The sequence below is a fragment of the Ischnura elegans genome, chromosome 1 (assembly GCF_921293095.1).
Source record: "Ischnura elegans chromosome 1, ioIscEleg1.1, whole genome shotgun sequence".
Taxonomy (NCBI): domain Eukaryota; kingdom Metazoa; phylum Arthropoda; class Insecta; order Odonata; family Coenagrionidae; genus Ischnura; species Ischnura elegans.
Window position 1 is genome coordinate 100,544,141 of NC_060246.1, and position 13,547 is coordinate 100,557,687.

The following is a 13,547-nucleotide window of genomic DNA, read 5'->3' on the forward strand; positions in this document are numbered from 1 at the left end:
AATGGACGTTCGCTTTGTGTAAATATTTAATTTTTTCATTAACTATATGCGCTACAGCGACAATTTTTGGTATGTATCAACATTATGATACAAAATTATTAATAATACATTAATATGTTTGGTATTGCTTTCCATTTCTGTAATATACTCTGATAAATGTTACTGTGACATAAATGTCACATTGGGCGGATCCCTATGCAAATCTTCAAAGTTTCGAATTTTACGCTCTAGTTAGAATTTATTCCATTTTCAACGTTTTTTCCTTCGTATTCCCGCCAAAAGACTTATTATTTATCAATTAGTCGATAAATTTGCATTTATTAACTTTTATTCCGGTAATTACTTTTGAATTAATTTTTTCAATATTAGGGATAGCTCAAAGATATTACACTGTGTGAAGCCAAATAGCTTCCGGAAAACGAAGACTTTGACGGAGTACAATATACCTTGAGCTACCAGAAGCAGCAATTGTCACTGATGAGGACATTGCAGATGACCAGGCTGGTGGACTTGTGGAAAATTTAACGGGAAGACAACTTCGGGCAAGAGTGGAGCTTGTTTTGCAGCTTGATAATGATAATACTAATGAATTTCAAGAGAAGTCCTGAAGTATTTCGGTACCAGTTAGATGTAAGGAAAAGGATTCGAAGTCAACGAAGCTTACATCACTTCTCCAATAGAAAAAAGTAAAAAGAGAAGCTGCCAATTTGCGACAAGAAGGTCATTTTGTAAGAAATAGGTTATTCCCCGAAACAGATCTTCCTGAATAGAGGGAAAAATTAGGTGTAGAAATTTTTTAAATAGTTTTTTCGGCGACATTCTTTTTTCTCATGGTAGAATTAGATAATTCTACTACTTCTATTGTTTTTTCATCTTCTAGCATCAGTAAAGAGGAGATGAAAATTTTCATTGGGATTTTACTGTTATGAGGTTGTAACTGGTTTCCATCCAAGCGATGCTCCTGGGAAGATTCTGGGGGTGCTCACAACTCAATGGTTACCGTAGCCTAGCGAAGGAATAGGTTCTTTGTGATGAGTAGATACCTTCACTGTGCAGACAATACGATGCCCGACATAATAGACAAATTGTGGTAGCTTCGCCGTAGATCACTAAATTGAAAGAACGTTTCAGAGGGATTTTTCCCACTGAAAAAACTCTCTTTTGGCAGGAGTATGATTGTGGAGTATTTTGGTATCCATCCTTGCATGTAATTCATTCGACGGAGGACAATCAGTTTTGGTGGTAATGGTGGAATATTTTCCTTGACTTTTGGATGTAGCTGTTCACAATCTGAAGCTGTTCACAATCTGTTCACGAGCGAAATCTGGTCATTGCATGTCACAATTAGAGATCAGGCGTGTAATAATGCAAACATTACTGACCATACATCGATGCAAAGGCAAGTATAGCCGCCGTACTACTTCATTTTCAACAGAGGCAGACAGTAAAATATGTTACGATGCTAATGATCAATTAGTCTCAAAAGATTGCGTCGCCGTGCTGGAGAACATTGCGCTTCCGTCAAATGCACTGCATGCGATGCATGAAGTATGGACAAATATTGCTTTACTACTTACCACTCAAAATGGTACGTATACACCGGCATTGAACTCTAAAGCAATCTTTAGTTTATATGAAACAAATTGATTCAATTTTAATTCAATTTTATAAGGTATTACACCCTTATATGTTGTGAGAATATTTTTCAAACATGTATATTTATATTATGTATTTTCCAAAATTGGGAAATGCATTTTCAACTATTTTACTTATTAGCCATGTAAAAATATTATTTAAATGTACCTTCAACAAATCCATTGATTGTGTCAATTCAAGGTTCTGTAATTTCATAACACTACTGCCGAAAACTTAAATTTATACATAAATTTAAAATAACTTTTCTTGATGTGTATTAGACAAGTTTATAATATAAACATTATAAATTTAAATATACCCCAAACTTGTGAAATAGCATTGAAAAAATCCAAAACACTTCTACATCTTAAAAAATCACAATTTGCATCGAAAAATTTATGAATCGCGGGCAATGGAACTCTGAAAATTATTGCTAAATGTTTAAACAATTTACTTTAAATTTAAACAAAATCTTGAAAATAGTGTACGTAATTAATAGTAATATGTTTTTCTAGTGTTTTTTATCATTTAAATGAACAGTGCAGCTCAAATGCGAAAAATATTTGCTTTTTCTGGGGAAATATTACCTTGCACCAAAAGACAACAGATCCGCCCAATGTGACATTTATGTCACAGCCTGTATCTCGGAAACTACACAACCGATCAACGAAATATTTTCAGAATGTAGTAAAAATGAAACCCTTACCATTCCCCTAGAATATGAATTATTAATCTCAAAAAAAATATTTTGGGCGGAATATATAAGGCTTTAAATACCAAAGAATCTTGGACTTCTTTGAATCGTCTTCATGACGATTGTCGTGAATACTCTTACAACGTCGACCTTCATAAATTTTACCAGCAAACAATTGGAAGAGAACTGCATCACCGCTTCATTTATTAAAAAGTAAAAAGAAAATCTCGGTTTTGAAAAAAAATATTTCGTTCCTCACAAAGCCTCCAAAAAATTCCCTGAAACTTCAAACAAGAGAATTGGAAAAATGCGTGGCCAAGACTTGGCATGGGTTTCATCATCATAATCCCGATTATTGTATCTATGAATCCACCACTCCACTGTTCCGCATATACCAGAGGCCTTTGTGCATGAATGCTGAGGCGTATATCGATCTCCTTTGTCTGCGGTTCCTCCCTCTCACTCTTTCTACCGTCCGTAAACGCTGCTCAGTTTTATTTGGTTACCCTCGGGATAATAACATCAACGGAGCCAAGTTCCTCAAAGTGGTAATTACGCGAGAGGGACGGAGGGCGGGGAGGGGGCGGTGCTGAGGGTAGGAGGGGCGGGGGAAGTTCTCTGGGAAAAGGCTGTCGGTTGGAGCGGCTGCAGCAGAGTAGAGAGATCAGAGCGACCGAAGAAAGGGGAATTGAGGTCTACAAAGCTGAAACAGTGAGGTTATTGTATGTATGGGTGAGGCTGCAACGTGAAAAACTAAAAAGTGTATCACTAATATAACGATAACTTATAATCCCTTTCCAATAGAAACTAAGACAATATTCAAGGACTGAACACATAAAATTGATAAATGACTGTAAAGAAGAAAAATGGCACATCTATCATTCAAAACATATTCAGACTAACCGAAAATCGAACCCTGTCTTTGCAGTGATCACCCTGAGAAGATGAAAAATTTTCACATTTTTTCGTTCGCCACCTACGATATGTTCCTCCCATTTTCCCGTCATTTACAATTCTGAACATATCATCCCAGGATGATATGTTCAGAATTGTATATTTATGCAAAATTTGAAATAAAAAAGCTAAGCAAATTAATAAACGATAATCTGGAATGTAATGAATGCCGAAAATTAAAGAGAGCATTTTCGAACACGTTGTGTATTATTCGTAGATCTCAAATATCATGTCTTCCTACAAATTTTATCATGTTTCTCGATACATGGATAGTTGAAGGATACAAATACTTTCATTAGCTACAATACTTTAAATAAATGTCAACGAAATGAATAAATGGAAACCTTTCATTTAGCTGTGATATGTGGCTTTGATTTCTAAAGTCGTATCACTTAATGAATCAAACTCAATGGAAATTTAAAATATATACCTTATAGCTTTAAATAAATAAAATTTGCTTAAACGATAGTGTAATTTAAATTTTAGAAGGAAACGAATCAATGTAATAGCATTAATATTACACGATGCAAATAGAAAAAAAATTTACATTCTAATAATGCCGTGAAGCTCAACTGAATCCACGGTAAGATACCGTAACAGTCGCAAAAGTATAACTATTGCCTTTGTTCATATTTCTCCCAGTGTCTGACTGCGACTGTGACTGCCAGCCTGTTCACCGCTCTCCCTGTCTTCCACTCTCAATCCTCTCCTTCGTTCAACGTCTCCCCTCTCCTATACCTACTTCACCCCGATGAATACATCAGAGGGTACGAAATCTTCACTCTTCCTGTCCCCATCCTCAATTGAATTGGCTAACTCCCGACTGCTAACTTGAAATGTGGTGCTGGAGACGATTGATGGGAATCAAATTAGCATGGGAAGTGCGGAATTACACCTGGGGATGGAAGGAAGAGCAGATGAGATGAGCGAAAAAAACCTATTTTTCCTAGACTGTGGTTTACACTGGTTCACTAACAGGTATGGTACATAGCTATGCGGCGATCTATAAAAAATATTTCTAAAGGTCGCTTATCTTTTGCTAAAATTTTATTCAAATGTACCTTGACGGCTACTACAGGATTTACAGAAGTAGCACACTGGATATCCAGTTCTTAGCAGTATCATACATTTCATAGGAGATGGATTTGTACTCTCTAATACCTGCATTAAATGATTCATTCGATGTCAAATGAATTGCTAGTGGATGTGCATTATTGCTAGAGGAAAATGAGAAAGCAATTTTTACGTGATGAGTGTTAAATTTACTAGAACAATACACGAAAATGTCGATAGTTATTAACCCCACAATCAATCAATGTCTGTGAATTGCATATGATTTTATTACAATTATTAGTGTCAAATGGAACATAATTACTTAACAAATGTATCCTGTAAGAACTTTCCTCGCTCTATCCCATTCAAGAAATCTCATTTCTCAATTACTTTCTTGCCCATTTATGATTAAATACCCACTCGATCCACGGATGCACTAACAGGCTCGGATTTGTTCTTGCAAGTATCAAGACTCATCAGGAAAGAACAAAGACGCATAGTATGGTGAGTCATCATGGTTGATTTAGGTGGTCACTTGGATAACCAGCATAGCGACCAAAACTGGTGTAATCATTTCAGGCACACGCTTGGGAAGCTCGATATTCTCTCTCTCGCAGCCCCGCAAAACCACAATGCCCCTCCTTTTCGAGGACATTGAGATATTTTCACGGTCCAAATCATTTATCTCCCACGATCATCAGCCTATCATATTTTGGTCCATTCGTCCACCATAACTTTCCTCGCCCAATCCCTTTCGAGAAATCTCATTTCTCTGATTACTCACTTTCCCCATTCTGCTTCAAATACCCATCCGCTTTCTCGATGGACTTGTAATCTCGGATTTATTCGAGCAAGTATCACCGCCCACGTCGTAAATCTTGTTTCCACCATTTATAAAACTAATATTTTCAATGAATTAAGCATATGAACATGTACAGTTTATGTATCTTATTATATCCTTATAAAATAGAACAATCTAGATGTAAAAATTAACATAGTTAATACTTTTTCAAGGTAACAGCCCGAAATATTCATGACAATGTGTACATGAAATATTTTCCCCTCTCTGAGAATGGGCTTGGCTATCTTTACACCCTCCTTAACCAATTGTCTGACAGCAAAAAAGGGTAGTAGGAGGACGTAATTAATGCGAGAAAAACATGCGCAAAAAAGGGTGATATATCACTCCCTCAGACTCCAGCGTAATATATCTTATAAATGAGCAGTGCGTCACCATAGTAGCTGTGATGGGGGATAAATTAATTTACGTGCGGATATTTTGCTTTCACCGGCATAAAAATATCTCAGTGGGAACAGCTCTAGAAAAAATTTGATAGTACCTCTAATTGGTGGAGAACACCATTAGAAGAGCAAAGAAAAAATTGAAGGATATTCGCGTGCCTGTTTCACCATTAAGTCCCTCATTAACCTTCGATTCAATTTAAACAGAGTTGAAACTCAGAGATTCAAACAGATTCTTACTTCGTGAGGCAACTATAAAGGACGTAAGATTGATCTGTTGCCTGTATTGTGAAATGTGCTAACAAGTTGTTGGTATTTTCCGACGTTGTTCCGAAAAAAGAAACTGAAAGGGGTTATTAGAAGATACGTAGCTGTGCAATAAAGGCTCATTTAGGGGATCAAATGGTGACTTACGAGTGTGTGCAAATAGAAGACTTTATGGGCTCCCTAATATCAGTCGATGTCTCAGCGGTTGATAGAAGATGCATAAGCGATGGTCTTCGAAGAATCTCTCGAGAAAAATTTCGGCTTACAAAACAATCCTTTACTTTATAAAACTGTAACCAGGCTTCCAATCAATATAGATTACCCCCTAATCAGAATCATAAAAGGTTATTTTTAAATGAAATTTTGAATGATTTCTGTATTGTATGGAAGGATGGGAAATTCTTAAGTTTTTTAAACTCCTCTCCAATTGGGGGATAAAATCAATGAAAAAATTAAGCAAGCGAAGATTGCCGCCCGAGCCAGAAGATCCTTTACTCCGTTCAGCCACCGATCGGCAAATTGAAAAGTGAGGGTAGTGGAATTCAGCCAAGCGCATAGAGACGGGAGAAGCAAGCGACCTCCCGTGAATCACAAGAAAACGCTTTTCCGCTAATGAATAGGGAAGGAGAAATCGAGTAAAAAATATAAAAAAACACAATCCTTTCAGAAACTATTAGAATTGGATATCAAAATCATATAATGAGCTTTTCAGGAAAAAATATGAGTAGCAAAAGATATAAAAATTCAGTTCCTTTTAAAAACAATCCGGATCAACACCCACATATCAATCGATGATTTCTGTGTTACTGAGTTACGGAAGCATTCTGTGACAGCAAATAATATATTAATATTTTCCTTTCTTCAGGTAAACATAAAAAGTCCAACCTACATGCAATCCACTATCATATCTCCTCACAATCTCATCATCACCAAAACCAAGTGCTACTTGCAGACTTCACTAAGAGTTGTTCACAAAGACTCTCAGAGACTCCCTGATGGCCGTACATAGGTTCCTTGCTAGCCTTCAATATCTCCCCGGTCTCCCACTTGCCTAGCCGCGCCATCTCTATCACGTTTCCTAAAAGGAGAAAAGGTGGGAATTGACCCAACCAAGTCTCCAAACTCACACTTAGGGGAAGGTCTTCATTGGCATTTCTACTCCACTGCAATTCAATCCAATCATCTTCCTTCTTTTGCAAAAGAAACTGACATTTACAATTCAAGTAAGATTCCATAGCTTTGTTTACGTACGAATGTTAGAATAGTTGCATTGTTTTTATCAAGACATCGAAAAGAGAGAAAAAGATGGAGTAAAAATCAAAAATATAAGTTATAATAAAAGTCCAACATTTATGTAGAACGGTGTTATAACTTTTCTTGGCTCCAATGCGTCTTAGTGACAAATTAAAAATGCACAACTACGGTCTCCGTAGAGTTCCATTCATCTTAAATTAATGAATTTACGTTATCAGATAAACATTGTAAATGAAAAATGGCAGAAATAGAAATATCAACCGTAAAGAAGGGTTTTTAAACAGAAAAAAGGGAAACCTACCAGAGAGCGAAAATAGAAAAATTCTAGAACAATATAATTCTATGTGACCTTTGAAGTTGACTAATAATGTTTCAAAAAATTGAAACACTGCCATTCAAGAGTTCTTCAACCTAATTTAATACTGATAAAAAATAAATCATCAAAGGCTTGGCAAAATGAAGGAATCAAAAGCATTAAGACTTTCTCTTCAAATTTCTGAACAGATAAGAACTCTTACGAAGGTGCTAAGCACTCTAACATCGCAAAAATGAAAAATAATGATGTTGTTCTGAGCATGGTGAAACTAGACTGAGGCTCTTTTCTCAAAATAGTAAAAAGTCGTTACATTGTTAGATTGTGAGTAAAAAGATTTTCTTACTTCCTATTTTTACTGCAACGCCTGACCCCTACTTCTTCGCCGTTATGGAAGTAAAACTTGGCCGAATTGAACTCGAGCGCTCGAGGCCACGAAGCCGTCAAAACTATCTCAGAAATGCAACTACAAAGTGAGCTCCCAAGTTTGTTCCGGTATGAGTTCCCTAAAGTCCCATTGAAGCGATGGACGCATTAACTGAAACATTTTCCAGGGTCGATCCAATCTGCTCACTCACTTCTAAGCACGGAGGAAGTTTAGCCGCTCTGAGAATTCCAGCTCAGTGCTCCTCAGTTCCCCAAAAAAGTGCCTGAACCATGGTCAAAAGGATAGAATATTTATTGAACATTTTTTATCGAATGGCTGAAAGTCGGTAATTATGAGCATAGTAAATCAAATTAAATCGTACTTATCGAAATGAATTTTTACTTTGTACAGCCATTTCATACCAAAGTCGTTCCTCCACAGCATGAAGCTGCATGTGTAGGAATTTACCAAAAATAAATCATTTAGGATTTATTTTGTACTTGGCTTCATTTAGAATTAATATCACTTATTTACCAAGTCATATACATACCATGCTTTGTTTAAGCGATTGATCGGCAACCATTGTAATTGTGGGCCAATAAGGAACAAAAAACTGTTGTATTTGGCGCGAAAAAATAACCCTTACAACTATTTTACTCTTAAATTAATGAGACGATTTGTCGAGAAAATGTATAGCACATATTAGCATTTGTTTACGATATTCTATGAATTATATCTGAAATATTCACAGGATAAACGCATTATAACCATTGTGGTCCGCAGGTACACTTTCATTCGAATATGCAGCCTGCAAGACTGAAAACTTTATCGAACAACGAAGTGAATAAATTGCATAGAAATATTAGATACTAAAATACATTGAAGCTCTCCAAATTTAGGGAAATTTACTCTGAACCAGCGGTAAATGTATACAGCTTTTTTTACACCGCTACGATACACATAATGGAGTATTAAGAGAGATAGAAGCATTGGTTTGCAATTGGCACTCTCCCATCCATCAACGGATTTTCGTTTCGTCGGACTTATTCCCGAATGAGGAGGCCGAACCGCGCCCACCACCACCAGCAGCAGCAGCGGCGATTTTTCCTCCACACATACGCACCGCCACTCCTCTATAGATCCCATTGATGTTGTGTAAATGGGAGAGCCATTCATCTCAATTCCGCTCTAATAAAGCCGTTTGTCTGCCTTCCCTTCATCCAGCCTTTCCTCCGACTGCCCCGCCTCCAACAAGCAATCTCCTAATCACACCCAATGCTCAATCTGACTTCCAGTGTAAAGGTACTTTCCATTTGGAAAAATGCTTTGCTTTTTTTGTCTATGGCTACTGATCCAGGACTAGGAGAGATAAAATGGCAATCATGGAGGCGGAAGTACGCACAGAAATTTAAATGGAGTAAGACAGGCAAACCGGTAGAATTGGTGAAAACGAGTTCCTCATGCAAATTTTGAGGTGTAGGTAGACTTCAAAAACGATACATGAAAAGAATTCTAGTAATAAGCCGGCACCTCTTAAACCTCATTACATACCTTTCATTTTCTTACATTATTATTACATACTTATACGATTTAGATGCGGCCAGTAGTATGCATATTTAGTTAAACACTGAGTATAAATTGCAAGCCATATGGAATACATTGGATAATACTTGACTGAATCCGCGTCATTTATTTAAAACGACGGAAAAAAAGACTAGAAAAGTTCAAATTCCACCACGAATTAAAACCACGGGAAAGAGACAGCAAAATTTCTACCTGCTCATAATTTCTGCATGAAAACATGAATACAATAGACAGATTTTTTATATTTATATTTGTAAATTTTAAAATTGCATTAAAATTTTATTTATTATAAGTGCACTTTAAATTATCATTCCTGCTGTATGTGTACCATTCTCTTTAAACTAAAATTAAAATGAATAATGGGAAAAATAATAAATAAATCAACTTCAACATCAGTCTCATCTCACATGATTCGCATCCAGGAATTTATAAAGGCATCCTGTACATGTTACGGATTAGAGTTAGGTCGCATCTCTCCTTTTATTTAATCGATACCATTTTCTTTCATTCTCGTATTTCCATAAAAAATTCCTTCTCCGATCTTTGACCCCGTGGTACTTCTTTCACGTCTTCTCTTCCATCCGAAATCCGGAAAGCAAGACTCGCTTTATTTTATTTATTTTTTCTGCCCTCACCTCTTCTGCCATTATCGGATCCCATCTCTCCAGGAGCCCTCGTACCCTTCCATCTCATTAGCCATTCAAGGCCCCACCAATCTCATCACCGCTCGCGTTATTCACGCACCGATGACCCCGCGAACCATTCACCATCCTTCCAGCTTTTTCTCCCTCTCGGTCGCTCCTTCAAAAATCTGCAAACCTGCCCTTACAATAGTCAAGAGGATTGGTTCGGCTGCCTGAAAATCCGTGAGGGAAAGGCAGAAAAATGGTTGAAAAATCCCATGGCTAATAATAATTGAGGCAGTTTTTTAGATTTCTAGATCCAAAGAATATCTCTTCAATTTGTGAAAACTTGAGTTTCTCAAACTAATGAATGGAAAAATGAAAGGAGAGAGAAAATAATAAATTTGATGGAATGCACAAATGATTACTGCTATATCATCTGGGGAATGAACGCCATGAGAGCGGATTGGGAATAATGTTTTCCTCACCCAAGTGAAATAAAAACGTAAAACATAAAACATAGCTTCTCAAAGATAATCATCATTTTATCATAATTGATGGACTTCATAAAAGCCGGCTGACGAACTGATCCATATCAAGGTACTTATATGGTTAATTTCTATTGACGGAAATGGTAAACCATCTGTTATTGTGGAGAAAAATATGTTGTTTCAACACTTCCACGATGACCATATAAAGTAAGTAAATGTTAACTTGAAATTGTATCAACCAAACTTAATTTAGCAGAAAGTCGTTTGGAGAAATTCATACCTTCAGTTCTGAATATAAAAAATATCAAACAATTCTGTAATCATTTGGCAATTAAGGGAGAAAATAAAGCATAAAATGTGTTTTATGTCTAAAAGAGTTCTCCCACAATCCAATTAGAATTACAAATTTACCGAAAGTAAAAATAAAATTAATTCTACTGAGCAAAACTGAATGGATCTACTTAACCCGTTGACAGAACAATTTTACAAAACTTGAAATATAACCATGTGTATTAAAGTAATGTTGATCTAGAAATTATTTTCTATAATCCTACACTATCATTAAGTTTTAAACTGTTACTGCTGTACTCGAATAAAAGAATTCATTATGAGAACATTTTAACCTTCACTTGAACACGTTTCTTTAATAAAACAACCTAGTAAATAAAATAATATGACACAATATCCATTCTTCATTTTGCACTGAATTATGCACACGAATTTCTCTATAATTGAATAAAATCACGAACTTTATCTCCTTGCTGACGAAATTTAGTGCAACTGTTCTTACCCATCATTAATACGTCGTGATGACATCTGCTGCCGTTAACCCTTCCCAAATTACCAGGGATACGCCTAAAAATACTCGTGCGCGCACACTTTCTTCCCTTTTCATCTCAAAGTCTCTGTCACCTCTTGCAATTTCCATCCCTGAGGGGGTAGCAAGCTCCGTTTCCCAAAACTTGCCGCGCCTCGAGAGTTTTCTTTTTAGTCGAAGAAGGCGTCGTCGGCCAGACGGAAGACAGACGCGTCCGCAAAAGATCGTCTTCCTCCGGCTGGAGTGCCTCATCACGCGACAGCGCCGCACTTTGCGCAAACTTTCACGCCATTGCCTTCCTTCGACAAAGTCGCTCCTCGGAAAAGTTTTTAATCGAGTTAAAAACCAGTCGCGTTCGCCCTCTGCGGACGAGGTTGTTTGGGAGGGTTTGGAGGTCCCTCACCGCACACCTTGCATTATACTCCTCTCTTTGTCTCTCTCCCTCCGTTTCTCCCCGACGGGTCGCGGAAATGAGGTGCACTGGAATATCAAGGGGGACGAAAGCTCGGATCCGACGCGTAATGGTATGAGGCGCGGATGGGTGTGAGAATGTCCTCGCTCCTTCTCTCCCAAGTCCTCTCCGACTGCACAAGGTTAGGGTATGACTGCTGCAGTGGCTTCTCTGAAACAAACCGACCCCCCGCAACGGAGCAGAGTGGCCTTCAGATTTCCCTCGGGGAAACGCGCTCGACGCGATGACTCTCATTGACTTCTCAATGCACTTGAGTAACGCATATCACCCTCAGACAAATTTCCAGGTTATGATTGCGTCCTCGAGCTACTGAGGTGAACGAGGGTCTCTCTGAGCACGAAAGAACGCAAGTGCCTTCGAGTAAGTGCATACAAAAATGATGGATTACATGAGGCCGTCAGTAGTTATGGTGAACTATGTCTGATGAACACAGATGTCAAAGTTATTCAAAGATAATTTAACGCTTCCAAAGACCAATCATACGTTAAATCGAACTGAAATTTCGTGGCCCTTTGTGGGATTTATCTTGGAGAAGAGAAGATGGTACAAATAGGCAGGGTAGTGCTGTGAGAAAGGTCAAAATGCTAGTCAGGAATATCCATTCATACTGCTAAACAAACTTGCCAAGCTTAAAAAATTTCCCTCCTCAAGCGCTAGAAGCTATCATTTGAACACTCATTGCATTCATTCCTTCTTGCGTACTAGTAAAATTACGATTATCATAATCCTTTTATTGTACGCTAAATAAACTAAAATAGTCGTTTACTGGCGGCGAACGATTGATAATACCCTGATACTATTATAATAAAGGTATCTATGAGGAAATTGGTAAGCAATTCTAAGAGTGTACTTCCCAAAGTGTTTCTACGACTATATACAACCTTAAAATGAATTTTCAATTGATTTAAAGCAAACACCGTGGTTATATTCATAGAGGAACCACTAGATTTATCCAAGATAGCCATTATCAAAGTCAGAAGAAGACATGATCCTTCAGAATGTGTACGCATTCCAAGCATCACCAGCGGGCACATTTTAGTTCAAATAAGAAGCATCACGATCACTTTTCACGTGTCTCCCGAGAATCTCCATATCCCTAGAAATATGAGCAGTGAGAAAGAACATCACTTTCATATCTACTGAAAGCATCTAGACACGTATGCGTTCTCACCCACATATTCACCTATTTGGCCTGACAGTGTTCGTTGCCACACGAACTATCTGATCACGGCAGCATCTGCCTCGATAGAGGCGACGACGCCCATATCCGCCCGTTCCAAAGAGGTGTCGCCTCCAGGGATCCATGACTACACTCCTCGTCGACGCCAAAAATATTGTCCCGTCCCTCGACACCCAGGCCGCGACGCGACGCTAGATGCTCCTTTCTCGAGATGGGACGGAACTGCCGCGCGTCGTAAGAGCACATCACCAAAAGTCGTCATTCTCACGATCTGCACATTACTACTCCTCTCTCTCACTCTCCGCCCATTTCGCCTGCATGTCGTAGTCTCGGTGACGGAGGGAACTCGTGAAAGAATAGTGCAAGCGGAGATACTTATCGGTCGTTCACCTCGATAGCTCTATTGTTGAAAGATAAAAAATAATATTCGGGAGTATTCCTATCACAGGATTCTGAAGGAGGTGTAGTGAATTAATAATTTCTACCAGCATACCAGCACTTTTTATATTCTTTACAGTAGATATTTTAAGTGAATTGCTTACTTACAAGCTTTGAAGTTCTCCACTGTAAATAGATTAAAAATACTCCACGGCTATCACTT

General features: G+C 37.8%; 1 protein-coding gene across 3 annotated transcripts in view; it reads left to right on the plus strand.

Annotated features, from left to right (window-relative positions):
* Positions 1 to 13,547, plus strand: part of LOC124167264 — a 346,425-nt gene that overhangs the window by 288,631 nt on the left and 44,247 nt on the right. The window lies entirely within an intron of this gene.